At 40.1% G+C, this 22,361-nt stretch overlaps 1 protein-coding gene across 1 annotated transcript in view; it reads right to left on the bottom strand.

Moving 5' to 3' along the window:
• The window catches only part of SP7 (Sp7 transcription factor), a 112,062-nt gene that overhangs the window by 18,342 nt on the left and 71,359 nt on the right, over positions 1 to 22,361 (bottom strand). The window lies entirely within an intron of this gene.

Below are 22,361 nucleotides of genomic sequence, written 5' to 3'. Positions count from 1 at the left end.
CGTAGGGTTACAAATACTTTTCTATTAGTCCACCCATTGTACAGCGCTACGGAATTTGTAGGCGCTTTATAAATAGTAATAATAAATTAATCCCATTTCATTTCTATATTCAAGCTGAGTGCACAAAATTATGAAAACACTGCGCAGGAAAGGGATTTAACTTTAAAATAAATGAATCATATTTACATATGCTGTTAAAAAGGGGAGTCATGTCAAATAATGATAAGAAAGCTAGTCATCACAGTTCACTGTTAATTCTGCATTACCAATGTGGCCATATGGGAGAGATCCCTCTGTGGTGAGAAAAAAAAACCTTTTAAATTTAACCAGACTCGCTGCCAGTGGGCTCTAGGCAACCTAATCACTAAAGTGCTCTGTAGTGGTGAGATTGTGCAGAGTGTCCCTATTAAGTTGATTGCCAATGAACAGTATGTGCCAGCCATAAAACAGGTTTGTTGATTAGGACTTTGATGTGCTAGATTACTAAGCAACATGAGGCAACTAACAGAATTCCCAAGAAGCCAGATATTCTGTATCTCAATTGCAGATTTGTTGGCCTCAAAAAGGTGAATTAGTTTATCTGTCAGTTAAACAAAATAATGATAAGATTTATGGCTGGCGGGTAAGGAGTAAATAAACATTGCACTGAAGACTCAAAAACAGAACAGGCTTATATTTGGAGAAAAATAAACCATGCCTTTTAACAGGGTTTACAATTCCTACAAGTCCTACAGTTCTAGCCAAGCTTTAAAAATTACTTGCTACTGCAAGCCAGGAGGGTACATGGCACACTCACCACAGGTCTATTTCTGCTTGCCAGGGCAACATTTTCGCAAAAGTCTAGTGTTGAGTAGACTTGTTTAAGCCCTACCGTTAGCCTAGTAAACATGAGAGACAATCTGTAATGGTTTGTGGGAGTCACTGGGTCCAATGATTGCTGTCTATGGTCATATGATGATCAAGGAATATGCACCATGTGTTCCCAACACTGTTTCTTAATGAAGTTCCTGTTCCCAGATTATAGGATGCAAATACAGCAGTTAACCCTGCTTAAGAAATTTAAGATTGCTTTCAAGAGGACCTTTATGGAAAGCTGTGGAGTGCAGGAGCACTCCACAGAGTGGAAGAGTATCCCACTACACGGTATTCAGAACCTGTAGAGCAACATTCCAAGACATACTTTGGCTCTTCTGAAAGTTTATGGTGTCCTGATCAGGCCCTTGATATCAGTAAATTATGCATTTTCCACCACATGTATTAAAAGGCCTATATAACTATACATGGAACTATACTTGATATTTATTGTAAAGCCCTGCGGAATAAGCTGGCGGAATAAGCTGGCGCTATGCAAATACCAATAATAATAATAATAAGAAGAAGAACAACATTTAAAAAGAGCCTGTGGGCCACAAGTTCACCAACAGATAGGTAAATCTCTATCTAATATATTGTGCTGGTTAAATAACCATAAACCATGTAGATTATAAGACAAACACGCTTGGTGATCCCTTTCTCCTTACCTAGATTGGCAAGTTGGATCACCCTGGATTGGCAAGGTGGCATTCATGTAACAATTCGCGCTATGTGACGTGAGTGGCATTCCACAATTTCTAGCATTCAGGTGGAAGCCTGACAGTACAAGCCTGACAATTTTGCCGGTCTGGATTGGGAGATTATAGTAGTTTTGCAATTACTGTCCTTGACATTGTCCCTGCCTTTGAAGAATACATATCACCCTGGCACACAGCGCCAGTATGGCAGGCTGCCTGGCAGGGTAGGCAATATGGGTTGCACATGTGCAAAGTGCTTGTGAAGTGCTGGTGTAGGGGATTAAATGCCCTATACCAATTCATACCAATTGCAGCATAAACATGATTAAATGAACTCCACATGACAGAGCTGCTCTGTTGGGTGATCAGAATACCAAAGGCATGGCCAAAAAAATAAATGCTTAATAACCTTCTGTCTATATATTTGCTCGTAATTTTTTTGTTGTTGTAAATATAGTCTTTATTTTGTTTTTCTTAGTTTAGGTAGTATTGAGACTCGCAGGTCTCCGCATAAGCCGTATGATATCAAATTAGTCCGGTAGGCAGAGGTGTTATTGGGCTTGCAGGCCCACAGGAGTGCATTCTTCAGTGTATTAATTGACCTAGACACTCACGTGTCACCATATTTAAGCGTTTTGCAATTTGTTGAGTTCAATTAGTCATATGCATGATTGGGCTCGCAGGCCCGCAATGTTGTCGGACGCGCAGGTCCCTTAAATTACATGGGCATTCATCAGTGCGTACTTCCCATGTGTTGTGTTTAGGTTAGTTTCGGCTCGTCATTGTGTTTGTGTTCCACAATACTTCCATCTCCGTGAGAGGAGTGGTGGGTTGCTGAATTTTGTGTCACATTCCTGTTCGTGTGCTATTAACTGTGCGTGCCTTATCAAATTGCAGTGTATGTCTGCTTCAATAGGTGGAGTAAGGTGTGTCAAGGTATCTACCGTGTTGGGTTTATGCAGGGGTTTAAGATGGTGTATATTATTTCGCTGGTTAGTAGTGTCTGTTTTCAGTTGCGCATTGGAGCGTCAAGGTGGCGTGATAGTGGGTTACCAGTCCCATGTCAATAACGTTCTCAGGTAGTGGTGGGAAGGGGGGGTCGGGGTCTGATAGCATCTCTGCCCTTGATCCTCTCTATGAATGCATCTTTGGCGGTCTCGAGTAGCCACAGTGTCCAAGTCTCTGCATAAGTCTGGGGCGAGGCTGTGGCTGTCATGGTCAGGTCCTCTATTGCCCTGAGTTCTTCCATCTGAGCGAACCATGCTTCTAGCGGGGGTGCTGTCTTTTGCTTCCAGTATTGGGGGAGTACCTGTTTGGCTATGTTCAGTATCCTAATCGTCATGGATTTCTTATATTTAGATCTAGGTACTGTGGTGTGGTGGAGAAGCATTGCCGCCGGTTCCAGGGGGGGGGGGGGGTGCATCTGAGAACATCCCCAATATTCCGTGTATGCCCTCCCAGTACGGTCTGATTACCTCGAATTCCAACCAAATGTGTAGCGCGGTTCCCATTTCCCTCTCGCACCTCCAGCATAAGTTAGTGTGTTCTGGGTCGATGTTGTGGAGGAGGTGTGGGGTGCGGTACCAGTTCGTGAGGATTTTAAAGGCCGTCTCTTGGGTCTTGCTGTGCACCGAGCAGTGGTGGGTGAGGTAGCATATCTGCTCCCACTCTGCTTTGGTGAACGTTCTATTCAGTGCTGTTTCCCATTTCCCCATAAAGAGGGGTTTATCAGTGGGGGTCTCTGTCTACAGCATCATGTATAAGAAGGAGATTCCGTGTGGTAGTGGGTCTGGGTTGTTGCTTAGTGTCTCGAATGTCGTGCGGTCTCTGGTGAGTGCGGTTCCCTGTGGTAGGGTGCGCACGAAGGCGGAGAGTTGTGCGTGTTTAAATCTGTGCAGGAATGTGGGTGTTGTGTCACCTAGCATGTCCGTCAGTGGTTTACACTTGCCGTTGGTGGTTATGTGGTGTAGTCTCGGAATCGGGGTCTGGAGGATTTCCTGAAATGCCTTTGGGTCGAGGCCCAAGCGTGAAGTCAGTGTTGTGTATCAGTGGTGTCAAGGGGAGGGGTAAGGCGCTAGGCTATGTGTCTTCGATGCTCTGCGCCATACTTCCAAGGTTTGTTTGGTGTACGGGGACATGGCTCGATTTCCCGGGTCTTTCCTGCCCCAGGGTATGGCTGCTAACGGCACGGTTGCCTCTGACTCTTCTGCCACTTTCCATAGTTCCATAGTTTATGGACCCCGTTCTTCATCCACTCCATCACCCACTCCATCACCCACTCCATCACTTCATCCATAAATTCATCTTTATGACTTGGATCCTCCCGAGTCACGATATGTGTGGGTGTGCCCAATCCCTCATGTCTTTTTGGAAGGTAGAGAGTGTGGTGGCAAAGTAAGCTTGGAAAACGTCCCTGTTTTCTCTGGTTAGCCAGGTTCCCAGGTATCTGATCTTTTGGTCAGCCAATTGGAACGGGAAACTCTGACGTTCAGGATATGGGATTTAGAGTAGTTTATTTTTAGGCCTTATGGCTTGCTGTCGGGGTCTCCGTGCTCGTTGTTGCATTTGGGCTGGAGGGTTCGGCCCCTGTGGGAAGGAGTAAAAATTCCGCGGGTCGGGCCAGGTCATTTGTATTGGTGCGAGGTGCAGCTCTTTTAAGAGGTCTTCCATATCCCCTTCGCTTTTCACTGTGAAAGGTCCATTCTGTGTGGTAGCTTGCAGTCCCATGGGAAAATTCCACCTGTACCGAACTTTATTGGCCTGTAGTGCCCGTGTAAGGGGGCGCATCGCTCTCCGGTAGGCCAGTGTCGCTGGTGACAAGTCCGGGTACAGTTGTAACTCAACTCCATTAATGAGCACCTGTTTGGTGTCCCTGGCTCTGCGTAGGATGTCTTCCTTGGTTTGGATGTTCTGTGGGTTTTTTCCATGGTGTTGGTTCGGGATCCTCGTCAGGCGAGGATTTTTGCTGAGCCTGTGGGAAGCTCCCGGTTTACGCCGCCATCTTCCTCGGCGTCCAAGCCACGCCCCCATTTGCTCGTAATTTTGTTAGCACAATGTGTACATAACATTTTATACTATTCAAAATAACAAGTCATCTTACAAATGACAGGTGCACTTTAAGAAGACTTGCAGGGCACTTAATAGTTTACCCACTACCTTGTAGTTGTCTCCAATCAAATGTGTTTAAGCTTACTTATGCCAAAAAGATTGAAATTAATCCCATAGCATGTCAGAGATACTGCATCAGGAAGCAGAAGACAACTAATGTTCAGTATAATTGGCAATCTATAACTTGTTGGCAAACATGATAGTATGATGTATGTGTATGATGTATACACTGTATTAATACCAAGCTAAGGCAGACTTTGTCAGCCACACATTTGTAGATGATAGGTCCACAGTAAGTGTTTCAGTGTCTTAACCAGTCATGTAAAGTGTCCCTCCAAATAAACAGACATTGAAAATCATAAACTCTGCTCACACTCATTTTTTTCAGTAATTACTGTATGATAGAAATTTTCAATTACCATGAATCATACAATTTAAAGGGCTACTCCAAAAATTTTAGCTAAACTTTCTTTAAAATAAATAAATAAATAAATTAGAATGCCGTATTGGGCATTATTTACTTGACTCTTCCCGTTATGTTAAAAAAATAAAATCTGATTAAATAAGCATAAACTTACCTGGAATCCAGCACCAGGCAAAGCTCCCCTCTCTGCCCCGCCTGTTGTCACTACTTCCCTCTCCATGGTACAATAAACTACTTCACTACTTTTCAGAGAGAAGCATTTGAGTGGACCATTGGAACATAACTGGCTCAAAGTGCATGCGCACACTCAGAGCTAAGGAGGGAGTGTCTACACACATTAAGGGAGGCGGGAGTTCTGAAAAGGAAAGGAAGAAGAGAGAGGGTATATAGGCTTCATCTTGCAGGTGCATTCTCAGCCCCATTTTTGCACAGGTTGAACATTAAGTAGCTGGGGAACAGATTTTCAGGGTTGCTATGGTCACATGTGCCGGGGGCGGAAGGTATTAGTAAATCATAGATATCTCTGAGTATGCAGCGTTTCAAACAGAAATAATGCACATGGAGCATTCCTTGCTCCATGACCACTAAACAGCAGAAAGAGTAGTCGGGGCCGAACTTACCCTTTAACCAACTGTCCAATTATTTATCCCAACGCAAAATCTTGATACATAGCTGTGAAGTTGCAGATTGCTTCAATTCAAAGGTTTGGTGATGTGGAACGGGACATCCTAGCCTATTTGTCATGTCTACCATGTTTTCTTTGACATAGCACTTATTTATGCTGATGGTCATATCACCCTATCACACAAACCTAAATGAAATACCCGAGAAAGAGAAAAGAAATGCTAATATCGAGTTGTTATAGTGGTCATACTTACGGAGTGCCCAGATAGGCAAAACATTTCACAAACAGGGAATAAATAAGAACAAGTGGAGGTCAACTGGAGCACAATGCAGGAAACAGGCTAAGGTCAAGGATCACGGATATCAGAATAGTCAAAATACAAAAGCTAACTCAAAACCAGGAGAACAAAAACATGAATCAAACGTGCTCTCTGGTATGCAAAGACCACAGCAGAAACTGAGCGGAGTGTAAAAAGTATATAGCATGTAATGTTGGTGACCATCAGAAATGCGACCCCAGAACACTCATGACCGATGTTGCTTATTGACATAGATTGCTGCCGTTTCATAATAAGAAGCATGGGTATAAAAGGTGTCCAAAACTGAAAGAACCTCATTACAAAGAATGTTGGAATGACGCATGAATCACAGGATGGCAAACTGCATTCACTGTGACAAATGCTCGGTTATGTGTGCCATTTGTACTGAAATATAAAATCCCAGAGTTCCACAGCAGTAAAACACACTCATAGTAATATAAAGGTTTTGGGTGTAACCAAGAACTACACAGCAATAAATATTACAATAAAGAGAAGTGGTTTCCAGGGAAAATCAATTTAATTGTACGTAGTATGGAGTTGCATAGTTTGTCCTTTATGATGGACTTGGGATAATATTGTTATGGTTTGTGGCAGTAACCACTCATATTATTGTTTAGCACAGGGCAAAACTATCTTCAGAAAGTAAAGGCACAAACTCACAGGTAAATGTGTGTTTATTGCTTACATTGTCCTTTTAAATTACCAACAACATTAAACCACCAATTTTATTACATGCCATTTGATCAAAGCCTCGGTAACAAAACCTCACCTACTAAAACCTATCCGGGTAATTTATACAGCAAAAGGCAAACTCTAGTTAAAGAGCCAACAGGTGAGCTTTACGTTAACTGAAATAGAAACGTGAAATAAAGCAACTTATGGCCACTTTGTACACAGCACATTCCTACAGAAGATCTGTTTGACACCCCAGGGTGTAATGTAACCTTCTCTTAACCATATGACAGAAAAAATGACGGTGATGTTTGTTTTCAGTTACTCTGCGTCAGTATTGAAGCTTTGGTTACTTAGCAATGGACATCAGCTAAATGTGAAGACAGTGAGCAATGAATCAGTCTGACAGGTAGAAGGGACACAGATAGACAACATAGCTGTTGTCAAGCCGGGGTCTTTCCTTCATTGTTTCAGCTTTTCCTGTAGTTCAGCCCTGCAGCAAAACGGGCAATTACAGGTGTGAGCCTCTTCCCTGCTGTGGGCCGCTGAGAATTTACTCTTTCATTGTTTTACTGATCTACAGGACATCTATTTGTCCTTGCTGTAATGACTTTCAGCTCATCTATTCCTGCTACTTTTAATGATCTACAGCACATCACATTCTTTGTCCTAATAATCTGCCGCAATCATTGAATTTAACGCAGAATTTACTCTTCTCAAACGTTTCTACCTGCTTTGGGGATCGTCACAGGAACATAGGAATGTACAACATTCTAGGGAAGCCGTGGGAGCAAAAATGTCAGGTTTTCACTAAGCTCAGAATTTTCGTGAATTAAATCTGAATGACACAACAGAGCCATTCACAAATAGCCAATTAAAAATGTTGAATTTAGTAAATAATCCCATGCCTGTGTGATTCTAAAACTTACCATTTAAATTTTTTTTTTTTTACATGAGAAGTAATGACTCAACATGTAGATGAAGGGACTGTAAAGGCACCCAGACCACTTAATCTCAATGAAGTGGACTGGGTGCCATGTCGATCTAGTTTTAATCCTGCAAGTGAGAATATTGCAGTTCTGCAGGGATTAAATGCCTCACTCTGACAGCCACAAGAGGTGCTTCCGCATAAATAGCAAAGTAAAACTCGTCTATTTCAATCTCCCCTCCATTGTGCATGGGTCCCCCAGAACCCTTCATGCCAGTGTTAGAAGTGTTCTATGTAACAGTACACCTCAGAGCTATTTTAATTTCTAAAAGTGGAAATCTACTACTACTGCTTAGTTTATATAGTAGCAAATACAAGTTCTTTTTGGTGATACTGGGGTCATGGGGACGCCTAACAATGTTATAAAACTATTTTATGAATTTTTTGTTTCAGTACTAATATGTGATGGGCTTCCCAGTGGTAATACAAGCCAATTAGGCAGTGATACAATATTTCCAATGTTATTTTACACAATATTATAATAATATAGACAATAGGTTTGTCCATCCCTCCACAAAGTGATGAGATAACTGTGTACAGCGTAACAGAAATGTTTAATTCAAATTAAAAACATAGATAGTCACAACCTAGAGGCAAAGCTTGGCAGCAAGATAGAGCAGAAGCACATTGTGCAGCTCCAGCAGACCTTTTTTTATAAAACGCTGATTATCTTAAGCCCTTTGAGTCATCCAGCCAGTAGTGACCCTGTGACCGAGGTGCAGATCCTGGGCTACTGCTAACCATCTGTCCTTGCACTTGAGAGTCTCTGCAGTGGTTCCTTCATTGGCGGAACGTCGTATGAGGTCTTTAACTCATCCTCAGCCTTTGCTGATAGTACCTTGACTATGGGATGCCGATCTCAGAGCCAGTCTTTGCACCCATCAAAATGAGGGATATTGAGACACTTCTTTAACATCAAAGACAGGCCAAGATGGTTTCCAAGAAAAGCCTCTACCTCACCAATACCATCTGAACCTTATATTACACCTTCGCAGCTTACGACTCTAATGGCCCTCGCTGCTCCCTTAAAAACCTCAGAGGGGGCAGCCCCAGCCACAAAAACAAGATATATAAAATCTCCTGCAGGATATCTAAAAGCTATTGGTGGTAGACAAGACAATGGTGAAAGCAGATGTCCAAGCTGTTACAGACCGCATACGTGCCACAAAGGAGGACATACTAGATCTTCATAATTGTATATCTACCATGATGAACACTATTTACCAAATACAATTTGTCCAACATATGCTCACCTTACAAATGGCTGAGACAGTCAGAGAATTACACATCAAAGGCAAAAATGCCTTTCTTCCAGTCTCCGTGGGTGACCTCTTGTCTGTTGTATATTCCCGCTAATGAACATGTTAGCACATAGTCTACTAAATGTCTGGATAATTAAAATCTCCCATTATTAACAAATTACCCAGTTGTGCAGCCTTATTAATTTAAGATAGTAGTTGCTCTTCCCAATCAGTATTAATGTTTGGGGGCTTGTAACATATTCCTACTATTAATGGATATCCCCTGTTTCCACCTATGCACAATTTTACCTATAAGGCTTCCCCATCCTCATAATCACATACAATTTCTTCAACACTTGGCTTCAAATCAGGTTTAATATAAAGACCTACCCCGCTCCCTTTTCAATTTTTCTATCCTTTCTAAATAATGTATATTTATACAAATTATTAGCCCAATCAAGTTCATAAACTCTCCTCTATTACAGAAGCACCCACTCTGGCACTCTTGATACCTACTATAGGAGCAGCCAGTCAATCTACTGCCCATACCTTGGATCCAGAAAACGTGGTCCCCTTTTTGCAGAGAGGTGTAGTGAAGGCCCGTTCAGGAGCCTGACTATAGTTGAAAACAATATGGGCATTGCTCTATGTTTTGCCTTTTTTTTTTTTTTAATATGTTACTTACTTTTCTTTTACCATATTTGTTTAACTTATGTGAAAAAATCCTGGTTAATAAGGGTTCTGTTGCACTATGATGCAATGTTTAACTCCACTAAGATCACCAACTTTGGTGAAATTGTCACAACCCCCCAATTCCCTAGTGCCCCATTTGGTTATGGGTACCCATCATAGCTGTGCCTAGAATCATTATGAAACTCTTGTTATATTAAAATTTAAAAGAAAATAGGGGATAGAACTCATGACTTATGTACATCATTTTGCAAATTAGGTAATACTCATTTTGCTTTTATTGAACCAGTGCATTGTATATCACCTGTGATAAAATTAGAAAAATAAAAAATAAAAACATAGTCACAACCGGACAACAGACGTTAATCAAATCAAACCTGTAAATGCAGATATACAGTAAATCTGGCTGGATAGAAAAGTCTTATACAGTTTGGTTATTTCAATGCTGCCTGAGAGAAGTGTGCTTTGCCATTTTCTGCTGCAGCAGAACTCAAACGGTTTCTTTAGTCAGTGCAAGTCAAGTTGGACCAGATGGGCCTATTGAGCTTGTGGGCTTAGAAAATCAGCAGCAGGTTAGCACAGCGTTAGAGGAAATAGTTATTTTAGCTGTTTGTTTTGCCAATCTTCGCAGTGCCCAATCCTTATTCAAGGTGCACCATCTTTTACTTAATGACAGTGACAGTATGTTACGTATGCGAAGGGGAAACAAATGGAGAAATGTAAGTTTGGGGTGACAGAGCCAATTTAAGTATCTCTGAAGAAAAATATGTAAAGTATATTTGGCCAGAATGAATCTATATTTTGTTCTCTAGAAAGTGACACTGTTTCATATTTGGCATAATGTACACTTACAAGGATTACAAGGTGACAATGGGCTAGCCAAAATGAGGCTAAAATAGGTAAAAAAAGATAAACTCTCTAATTGGAGCAAATTGTACCCAGTTGTTCAACTTTACTATTTTGACCTTCATTTTACCACATTTCAATATTTCCTGAGTGAACTTATGAATGAAATCTTGCTGGAATTTTTATTACTATATTTATTTATCCTTATATTTATGAAATATATATTTGTGAAAAATAAAATCAAAAGTCCACACGTCTTTATACTGCCACTGGGTACCCCCATCTTAGCTCCCTGTCAATCATTGTTAGAAGCCATGTCCTTCTCACCTAACAGTCAGCATACAGATGTTACCTCTTCGTTTTCAATATTTGTCTTGGCTTTGTTTTGATTGAACTGGATTATGATGTAAATACAAATATATAGTGGACAAGATATAAACTGAGTGCTTTTAAATATTACCACCGGTGCTTATAGTGGGGCAGTAGAAGGAATAAGCACTTACCCTTATCCAATAAGGGGTATGTAGTGCAGCAAGTAAGTAGACATAAATCTTGTCCACTATGGATTATGATGTAATTTGATAAATCGTTAATATAAATTTAAAAGAAAACTGAGCATCTCATGAAAAAGAAAGGTTAACACAAGGTTATAGGTCAGTTTCCATGTTTGAGTCAAAGATGTAAATTCCAGAGAAATGACTGTTACCCTTAATGCATAAAAAAGATGGTAACGTCATTGTGGAAAATCTCTTCAAAAATGAGATGTCTGTGTTTAGCTAGATTTTGTATTCATGTACTATGTCAAGGCTCACATTGCCTAATTCACAGCTTCTCTTGTCTTGTTGTGTTATGTTCCTTATGTTAGGCTTTTCTCCATCTCGCTGATCACCTGTGAATATAGCCATAGTTTCTAGCTCTACCGGTCACTTTACTGTTTATATGTTGGCTTAAAGAAAAATGTTTGTAAATATTAATTTGACCACCAGTCAATATCCCTGCTTAGTCCATCGTGTCTCCACTGGCTAGTTGCTAGAATCAAGTAGGTCTATCTATAATAAATAAACAACTTTCTCTCCCCCTTGTGCATTTACAGGTGGTATTTTGTATATTCCTCCTTCTTGGGTCCTCTACCCGAGGCCTGGGAGTCTGAGGGTTCTGCACAGTATCTTAGCTGTTCCTAGTACTGCACTCTTCTCAGATGTCCAGCCTGGAATATGCTGAATCTACTCTCCCAACTTGAGGATTACAGCCCCAAGTGCTCCTATCGCAACTGGGAATACTACTGCCTTCACTTTCCACATGCTTTCTAGCTCCTCTTCCAGCTCTTCACCACTACAGTCTTCCGTTCCTTGTCTCCCACCATGATGTTGGGTTGGTTGGCCAGTACGTACTTGTCTGTCTGGATCTGGAGATGTCCCACAGTATATATGTACATATATACTGTGGGACAAATAGATATATTGATCTCTCTCTCTCTCTCTCTCTCTCTCTCTCTCTCTCTCTCTATATATATATATATATATATATATATATATATTTATCTGTTTGCTGGATTTAAAATGACCTTTTATAATTGTCAGCCGTATTAAAAACTGGACCATCCATAGTGCATATTACTATTAGGAATGCTAGCCCGTATATAACTCTAAACTCATTTGACGTGGTTAGGTAATTGTAAAAGTTATTGTGCCCCTGATTAGATAAGTCATGGGGCAGCTTATTCCATGAACTGCAACCAATTGTCAGATCCGTCAGTGTGCATATCATCCTCTCATCAGTAAGGTGTGTCCCTTTACTATCCAAATTGAGGATGGGGGAGGAGGGAATACATGCCTGAGGGTAGGGACAGAAAGGAAAAGGACAAAAACAAAAGATTAGAGGATGAAAAAGAACAAAATGACAAGCGAGGATTAAACTTCTGCTTATTACATCTTTACACAAACTAACTGGAGATTTTCACTATTCTCCTACAGTAAAAGTGAACTGATTATATCTTGCAGGTGCAACATAGACTTTGGAGGCTCACTGCCATAAAAAACATTTACTCTAAAACATTGTCAAATAGATACCATATCAATAAACAAAATATCACTCTGTGAAAAAGAGTACTTAATTGCTATTTCCTGGTGTTTAGATTTCACTATCTCAGTCTAGTGTAATCTCTAGTCAATACATTAAGAAAAACAAAAATAAATAAAACATAGTGTAGATTAATGTAAATGAGATGAAAATAAACGCTGTACTGTTCTCCTCACCTGAAGTAAGGAAGATAGATAAATGGATAAATGTGCTGTTGTACTTTATACAGTATTTGGTAGGTTTCATTTGGGAGCAACATTAATATCTCAGTGACCAAAACAGTAAATATTAATCCCTCCTCCTTTGCACATTGGATAACAAGGTCGGTGGGATCATTGAGCAAGTCCCCATAGCCACAGAGACTCATCTGCCCTCCCCATTTTTATTTTACAGACCCCATCCAACAACTTGGTTCCTAGAATGTAAGCTTGTTTGAGCAGGGCCCGCAGCACCTTCTGTTCCTCTATGTCCAACTTGTCTTGTGCAACAACTTGTTTTTTTAGTTCATCCATTTTACAAAGCTATAGAATTTGTTGGCGCTTTATAAATAATAATAATAATAATAGGCTGCCAAGCAAGACTGGCGGGGGTCTTCCCAGTCCCCTACATTTCTGACCAGAGCTTGGCTCTATGCATCTGGCCCAAATCATCGGGCAGTTGAGCCCACTTCACACTTCTACAATGGAGGCTGAAGTTTCCAAGATGGCGCATGGGGCCAACGCTGACCTCGTGCAGCCTTTATATGGATTGCTGGCCCTCTTTGATCAAGTGTGCGCAGTATTTTGGAACTGCTTACACAAGAGGCATAAAGGAGGAGTTGGAGAAATGAGCCACAAGCAACAAATACGCACCCAATCCCGCACTGCCTTGAAGAGAATCTCAAAGGGTGGCACGTCTGCGTCTACTCAGAGACTAGGCCGAAGAGGGAGACGTCTTCTATGTGCAAAGCTGAGACTTCCAGAGAGAAGATCCGTGCAACATATAAGCAGAACCAGAAGGTCAGAGTATGGGAACAGGGCTGAAGAGCACTTTAAGCACACCATTACTCGATGTAAACTGGGAGATGGTGGATTGTATCAAGAGGAGGAAGCACACTGTGACCTGATGCAGCTGAGGTAACCATTGACTCCCATTCAGGGTCTGCAGGCAGACTCTCTAAGCTAGGCATTGGCTGGTTCCTGGGGACTGATCTGAGGACTCACACTTTATTACCTACAGATATGGCCCTAGCACACAGGCCCTATCTTATGATAACCAATTGCTCCTTTCCCCATGTGAAGTAACCTCATTATGTTTTCTAAGTTGGTTTCCTCACACTCTGCCTCTCGGGAATGGTCTCTAATACCACACTTACATCTTGCTCTGTGAGCCTAATCTAGCAGATCACACAGCAGCTGTAGGATATCTCACTATTTATTATATTCATGTCTACCTTAGAATACTTATTGCTAAGCTCTTGTTTTTTTCTTTTGATATGCTGGTTTAGCTTCTGATATTTACATTTCAAAAAAGTGCATTATTTCAAACTTGTATAGATCTTTCTTGTGGAAGCATGTATCTTTACTGTCAAGTTTTGTTTCGCATGTAATCCTGCAAATGCACTACCAAAATAAAGAATTGAAATAATAATAATAATAATAATAAATGGCCAAACCATAAAGTGCAGAATACCTCACAGTGTGAAAATAGTAACTCCCATGGTCCCATGGTGTAAATGGATAGAGGGGACCATACCACTTGCAAAAGATAGAACAGATTAGACAGCTCCCCCACTCTCACTTGCAGAGCCAAGCAAAGGGAGAGAAGAGCTATCAATCAACCTGGTATGTTGGAGAAAAAATAGAGCAATGTATAATATAGAGATATGCCTATAGTTGAGTCCAAGTAACTAGGTATCTAAAAGTTAAACACAAAAATATTAGAAACACTAACAAGATATGTATCCTAGCATAAACAGTAAAAACTGTAACTTTATTTGAGCAGACTAGAGAAAGGATACAATTGGGCAGTGTCTAATAAGTGTTTGTGAAAACAACTGCGAAATTCCCAGTGGATATGTTTGAACACCAGAGGGTAGGAATTAAAGCATAAAAAATGCTATACTGTGTAAATATCCCTATTCGGTGTCCGCATAGGAAAACAAAGGGAAAACGTAGTAGATTAGATACCTTTGAATCTTACAGAGGTTGGACGGTTAGGTAGAGGGAGACAGAGTTGCACAGTGATAAAAAGGACATCAAGTGTCCATTGTACAACGGCTTTACAGGATCCAGCTACCAACAAATTCCCTAATCTGTAGTCTAGACGTTGAGTCTCTGTACAGCTCAATTCCACACCTACTGGGCATAAAACACACGGAATTTTTCCTGCGAAAGAGAGGAACATACTTGGATAAACACACAGACTTTACATTAAAACTCATCAATTTTGTGCTAACACACAACTTCTTTCTATTCGATGGAGTGTTCTACCACCAGGTGCAGGGGACTGCTATGGGGACGTCTTGTGCGCCCTCATATGCCAACCTGCACCTGGGCTGGTGGGAGGAACAAATCGTCTTTTCACCTTCCTCCAAAAGTCCCCTGACCCAGTACATTCACCTTTGGAAAAGGTATATTGACGATATCATAATTGTCTGGACTGGGTCAGGGGAACAATTCCTCCATTTCGTGCAAGACCTAAACATCAACAACCTAAACCTTAGACTCACTGCTGAGATTGGTACTCCCTCACTGAGCTTTCTGGACCTTGTGGTCTCCCCAGATCAAAAAGGTGGAGTCAAAACGAACTTGTTTAGGAAGAGCACAGCAACCAATAGCTTGCTAAATTGGGAAAGTCACCACCCTACCCAACAGAAAAAGGGGATCCCAATTGGCCAATACCTGCGCCTGAGACGCAATTGCTCGAATATAGATGACTACAAGATAAAAGCAAAAGAATTGCGTCAGATGTTCAGGTCAAAGGCAACAAATGCCTAAAGAAGGCTTACCACAGGGCATTAATCACATAACAGGAAAGTCTCCTTAGGGAACAAACAATCTCACCCTCGAGGTCTAAGGAAACAGAACAAAAACAACTAAGATGTATAGGCACTTTTGATGCCGGTTGGGATCAGGTCAAGACAATTATGAACCGTTTTTGGCCTCTGTTGAAACAGGATGCACAGCTGAAAGATGTCCTCCCGGTATATGCCTCTTTAACAGCTAGAAGAGGCAGGAACTTAAAAGACATGTTGGTACATAGCCATTTTCAAGCAAAAAAAGTTCCAACACATTGGCTGTCGAATAAGATCAAGGGCACTTATAAATGTGGAAGGTGTAAAGCCTGTAACCACATAAATACAAATTCTAAAACTTTCAGTGACAGCACCCGTACAGAAAATTTTGAATCCTCATCCTTTTTCAACTGTAATTCTAAAGGAGTGATCTACCTTATTACATGCCAATGTCAACTCATGTATGTAGGGAAGACTTTTAGACCCCTTAAGAAAAGGATCCTCGAACATATTAATTCAGTAAAGACCACGAGGAATATCGAAACTCCTGTCTCCAGACACGTGAAAACAGCCCACAATGGGGACTCTAATGTCCTCAAATTTCTGGGCATTGAATTGATCAAACCAGACCAGAGAAAAGGCAACTGGGATCAACGTCTGAGAAGACGCGAATGCTATTGGATATACCGCCTAAAAACATTGTCCCCTAGGGGACTTAACGAAGGGTTTTCATATACCCCCTTTATTTAATAAGTCTCTAAAAAGAACATCCCTCTGAATCTAGAGCAATATAGTTATTGCCAGATCTTAGCGAGTCAAATCACTTATGAACATGTATACTCTTTAACGTATAGGTATACAACTTTCTAATCACCATAAGCACCAATCTAAAAGGATTTTCTGTCCCCTCCCCCCTCCCCCCCTCTCTCTTTACTACTCCCCCTGACTTTACCTTGACAGATAGAATCACCATTTGGGCCGATTCTATCTCCTTTGAACCTTGCTCACCGTTAGATGAAGGACTAAATATCAATAAGTATATATATTGGTGGACTTAACCCCACATTCTTTTCCTTATGTTGAGACATAAGAGTAAATACTCTGTTTTTGTCTCTACAAAAAGTTAAAGGCAAAAAGTACTCGTCCTCACAAAAGGTGAGCTCATACCTTGAAAAGGATAAAAGGTTTCTGCAACCCTTAAATGATACCTAACAACAGGATATATACCTCTTTAAATAATTGAGACAACATAGTGGTGAATAATAAACCCAATCAAAACTTTTATTTTGTATATATCTACAACTACTAACCAAGTATACTATAAATTGTGTGCAGACTTGTAGCATATATCTACATAAAATTGAAACCAGTAGTAAGACAGATAATTCACACTGTCCTGATAGTTAAGAGAGATTTTCTATGTCCCACTGCCCACTATGGAACTTATACCTAACTCTCCAATGTCCCTTGTTAACAGGAGAGTCAGGTAATTGAACGGCACATTTGGCTGCCAACCAGCCTGATTATGTCCCACTGCCCACTATGGAGCTTATACCTAACTCTCAAATGTTCTTCGTTAACAGGAGAGTTAGGTAATTGAACGGGACATTCGGCTGCCAATCATTCTGACGTAGCGGTTCACTCCGCCCACCTTTTTCACACGTGATCGCACTAGCGACACGTCATCAATGACGTAATTGACGTTTACTCCATGGATTGGCCAGCCTACATTTAAATACCGAGGGGAGACCGGGCGGCAAATTCTATCCCCTGACGAAGGAGTATCATACTCCGAAACGCGCGTCGGGTTTCGTTTGCAGGCGGATTCCTCACTCACTGAGCACTCACCGAGCACTATGCACGTGGGAATCCCCTTTTGACCACTTTTATTATTTTTCCTTTTTTCGTTAATTTGATGTCTGTTCATTTGAACTTACAAGCTGGACTAGTGTAACGGCAGCTTAAGGGGACAGTCTACAGGGCTTACTAGTGATAGAACACCCACGAAGGTGTTGGGGGGAGTTTATAGGAGATGAGATTTAGAGGCTTACTGGGTACTGTAACCTAACTCTACCATACAAATCATCATATATCCGATTAACCTCTTACACCCCATAGCTATCCTGTAAAGCCGTTGTACAATGGACACTTGATGTCCTTTTTATCACTGTGCAACTCTGTCTCCCTCTACCTAACCGTCCAACCTCTGTAAGATTCAAAGGTATCTAATCTACTACGTTTTCCCTTTGTTTTCCTATGCGGACACCGAATAGGGATATTTACACAGTATAGCATTTTTTATGCTTTAATTCCTACCCTCTGGTGTTCAAACATATCCACTGGGAATTTCGCAGTTGTTTTCACAAACACTTATTAGACACTGCCCAATTGTATCCTTTCTCTAGTCTGCTCAAATAAAGTTACAGTTTTTACTGTTTATGCTAGGATACATATCTTGTTAGTGTTTCTAATATTTTTGTGTTTAACTTTTAGATACCTAGTTACTTGGACTCAACTATAGGCATATCTCTATATTATACATTGCTCTATTTTTTCTCCAACATACCAGGTTGATTGATAGCTCTTCTCTCCCTTTGCTTGGCTCTGCAAGTGAGAGTGGGGGGAGCTGTCTAATCTGTTCTATCTTTTGTAAATTGTATATCCATATCTGGGTTCAAGCCCAATTTAGGTGGAACTGGTACCACCATCCTGGCCCGTTACCCCAGTCTCAGATTCAACAGTTTGCTGGTCAGAAACAGGGGTACTTTATATCCAATCCGACCATACCACTTGGCCTCTCTGTACAAACAGGGTCCAAGAAAACATTTTTTTATTATTATTTTTTTTTACACTGTACTGCTGCTGTTCTAGCTAAGTGAAATAGTTGTGCACATTTAATTTAATGTGCAAAATTTAGAGGCAATTCGGAGTGCCTATATATGCACACACATATGTAATGCTGACAGTTAGCATGTCATCTGTCATAAATGGGTTAAAGTGAGACATGACCATTACTTTAAATATAAGAATGGTAAATAACAGCAAACTTAAAAAAAAACATGTCTCTGCAGCTCAAATACTGGAAAATCCCCAAATTAAGTTGTTTTTTGGAATGAAAACGTGCCTCTGATGGTCCGAGATCGCTCCCTCCTGAGCGTCAATTCCAGGTGACCTGCCCGACGGCATGACAAATAATACATATGATGGAATTCTACACCAGTGCAACATGTGTCAGTCACTCACCTGGGGTTAAGTCCCCCTGTCAGTTGAATGAATTGAACTCATGGACTATTAATGTAATAGAGTCAGAACAATCCATTGCTTACTTGCACGGAGAGTGAGAGGATGAGCAGAAGGAAAGGAATGGATATGAATGTACCTTGGTCTGTGAACTGCGAGAAAATATATCATATCTTTATAAATCAATTGGAGGATCCCACCTTGTACACAGGTGTGGAGTTATGGGCACCAGTACTCAACAATGACTTTATAGATCATGAAAAGGACCATAGAAGCTGAAAGTCTAATAAAGGGAAAGTATATTTTAGCTACAGCAGTAAAAAAGGTTCGGTCCAAACCGATGCATTTAAAATAGACTGGGTTTTCCTGTTGGTTTGTTAGCAAAGATTTATACAGATAACTATAATATTACATTATTAAGAGTTTGTTAATCCATAGAGAAATCATTTTGCAGTCAAGAATCTCCCCACCCCCATTAATTGTTGGGTAAGCTTGGTCTTTCTGATTGATAGCAGAAGAAAAGGAATGAGAAAACATGGACTGAATAGAAGTTTTAAACTTCATTTGATATGGTATTTTCTTAATGTGAATCGCTGTATAAACTAAACTAGACAGGTTTGTTTGCTCCGCTGAATTTACAATGACCTGTCCACTTTCAATACCATCTTAAATGTTGTAAAGTAGATCCCGTTTGCATAAGAATCCACTTCTTGATTGTTTTCTTTTCAAACTGTTTTGGCTCTCAACTGGTTTTGTTGTGATAATGTTATCCGTTTAAATATTTTCTTACTGCTTTTGTAGTGAACAGTAGAAATACTATTTCTGGTCTCGCAAATGACAAAACAATACATGTTGGTGATGGAGAACCATTGTGACCTCAATGAACTTGCACTGCCATAGGCAACCATGACCATGTATACAGACAGAAGTTGGACCTTATTGCACCAATTTTTTTCCTTAGAGTCACTATCCCAAAAAGCCCTTTAACCCCTCCCCCATCTTTGAAACCGCTTAAAAAGTTAAAAACCATGAATTGTGGGCCAAGAAATGCAAAATTAGAAAGATTATTTAACAGGACGCTGTAGACACTGTAACGGCAGATTGAAGCCATTCTAATGTCTGGAATTCCCTGGTCTTCCATTCCATGTTAAACTATTTTATTGGTTTACGGTTAAATGAGTGCCCCCAGCAGCCCATCCCCTCCTTGTTGTTCAAGCTAATGAAGAAGAATTAACCTAAGTAACAATGAGCAGTTGAGTTTGGCTGAGATTGCCAGCTGACTGCTCTCAACATATCATATTGACTGGTGTGAATTGGTATGGCTAAATTGCAGTTGGGGCCAGGCTGTTGGCTCCCCAGGACATTCAATGTTATTAGCTTAAAAGTGTTTTAACATTAAATGGATTGATATCACTAGCGGACTCCAGGCACAATAACGAATTTAAAGAAATTAGTTATAGTGCCTACAATGTCCCTTTAACTCACCTAATCTCCAACTTGCTGATTACGGTCTAAAATTTTATATTCATATTCTTGATCTGTCCACAATTCCTGGTTTAATGAATAAAGCTCAAATGTGATTAATTTTTCCAAATAAATAATAGTGAAAATTGATGATAATTCATATAAAATCCATAAAACACAATCCTCTTATCAAGCATAGGAATGCAAGGAAAAGTAATCTATTCCCACTCATGTCACAGTTTTTGTGATGACATGTGATGTCATGTTATGACCTGCAATGTGGCATCATTCGTGTCATAATGTTAATTTTACATTTCTGTTTTCAATTACATTTAAAGTAGAAACATAGAAACATAGAATGTGACGGCAGATAAGAACCATTTGGCCCATCTAGTCTGCCCAGTTTTCTAAATACTTTCATTAGTCCCTGGCCTTATCTTATAGTTAGGATAGCCTTATGCCTATCCCACGCATGCTTAAACTCCTTTACTGTGGTGAATGTAGGTGGTGAAATGTTTCTTATAACTCAGCTGAGACATTTATTCATATGATTTCTTGTGTCTCAACACAAAATGTATATTAAATTGTGCTCCTTTGTCTTTTGAAAAAATTGATTGGCACTTTTTTTTTTTTTACATAACATCTCTCCTCTCCCCCCACTCCCTCTTCTCTCTCCCCTCCATTTGTTTGTGTATATTTCAGGATTTGTGAGTTGAATTGTTTTAATTAAGGTAATGTTGTTTTCTCTGATATCCTAATTGCAGCGAGAAGTTTAGATAGCATTACTTGGCATATTTGCAACAGTTATCACAAAGTCTTAAAAACATATTTTCTCATGTATTTTTTTCAGCTAAAAAAAACAGTTTTCATTGGAAATCTGGTTCTGTCCCAAATTTGCAACATTTATAAAATGTGGAGAAATCCTTCACAAACAACATTCCTCTATGTTTGCGTTGCATAAAATATATCAATTTGTTAAAGATTGAATTAATTAATTGTCATCTGGGTCTGAAGATTATTTAATAGGAGCAATGAGTAGCCTTTAGGGAGTAAATTACTCAATACAACATGCGTTCTTTTCTTTTTAAGAAATTACACCGAATGGGTTGGGGCATCACTCGTCCTTTTTCATTATTTAATTAAGTTTTATAAGTTTCTATTCTATATGTTATTTTTATCTTCCAGAGTTAATAAACGAGGAATGGTGTATGTTTTATACTGTTTGTGATAAGAACATAAACTGTATAAGCCTTGATATCCTCTGTATTTACATACGGTACCAGCTTAAAATTTCAAGTCCTACGTTACTAGCCAGGCCTTTAATGTTATTTGCCAAAGCAAGCCTCTATTCTGTACTCATCAGTGGTGAATTTTTACTCACAAGAGCTAAATATTTACTTTCCAATGACTAGTAGCAAGTGGAAAATGATATCCTGTGTATGCTATATGTTTTAATTTATATCTCCTTCAGATGTATTATAACTGCATTATTTTTGTTGTTTAAAAATGTCAATAAACACGTGAAGTTAAAAAAGTTGGTGTATGAAGATTATTATTTTACACAGAATATCCCTTTCTTTGAAAAATCTGCCCTACAATCGAAGACATGCCCATTAACATGCTGCATAAAAACGGTAGGTATCACGTTTTACGCTGATATTTTCTAACTATGTGATCTTACTTAAACGAATTAACGAAGCGACTGCATGTATTACACAATATTGAGATTCTCTATTTGCTTTGAATTTCTTAAGCATTATTATGTTTTTGCTGTTGTTCTTCCATGTTTTATTCTCGAATATTCCATCATTCATATAATGCAATGAATCACCCAGATGTGTGGGACTAAAGGGGTTAAACCGTGTCCTCTGAAGCCCCCAACTCCTTCTGAAGATGCTGATGAAGACTAAATGCCCTAACTTCCAGGCCTTGAACTTTCTGCCCCCGCACCTCCCTGTCTCTGGTGCCAACCACATCAAACATTGCCACGCAGATACCCAGCTTCTACTCCGACCAAACTCCCTGCCCGATCCCACATGTGACCCTCCCAGTCACTATATAAAGCTTTTCTAAAAATAAGAGCCCCCCCCTCCCATCACCACACTCTAAAACCCACACAC

Source organism: Pelobates fuscus, chromosome 1 (assembly GCF_036172605.1).
Source record: "Pelobates fuscus isolate aPelFus1 chromosome 1, aPelFus1.pri, whole genome shotgun sequence".
In the NCBI taxonomy this organism is placed as follows: domain Eukaryota; kingdom Metazoa; phylum Chordata; class Amphibia; order Anura; family Pelobatidae; genus Pelobates; species Pelobates fuscus.
This window is presented reverse-complemented; position numbering and strand designations above follow the sequence as displayed.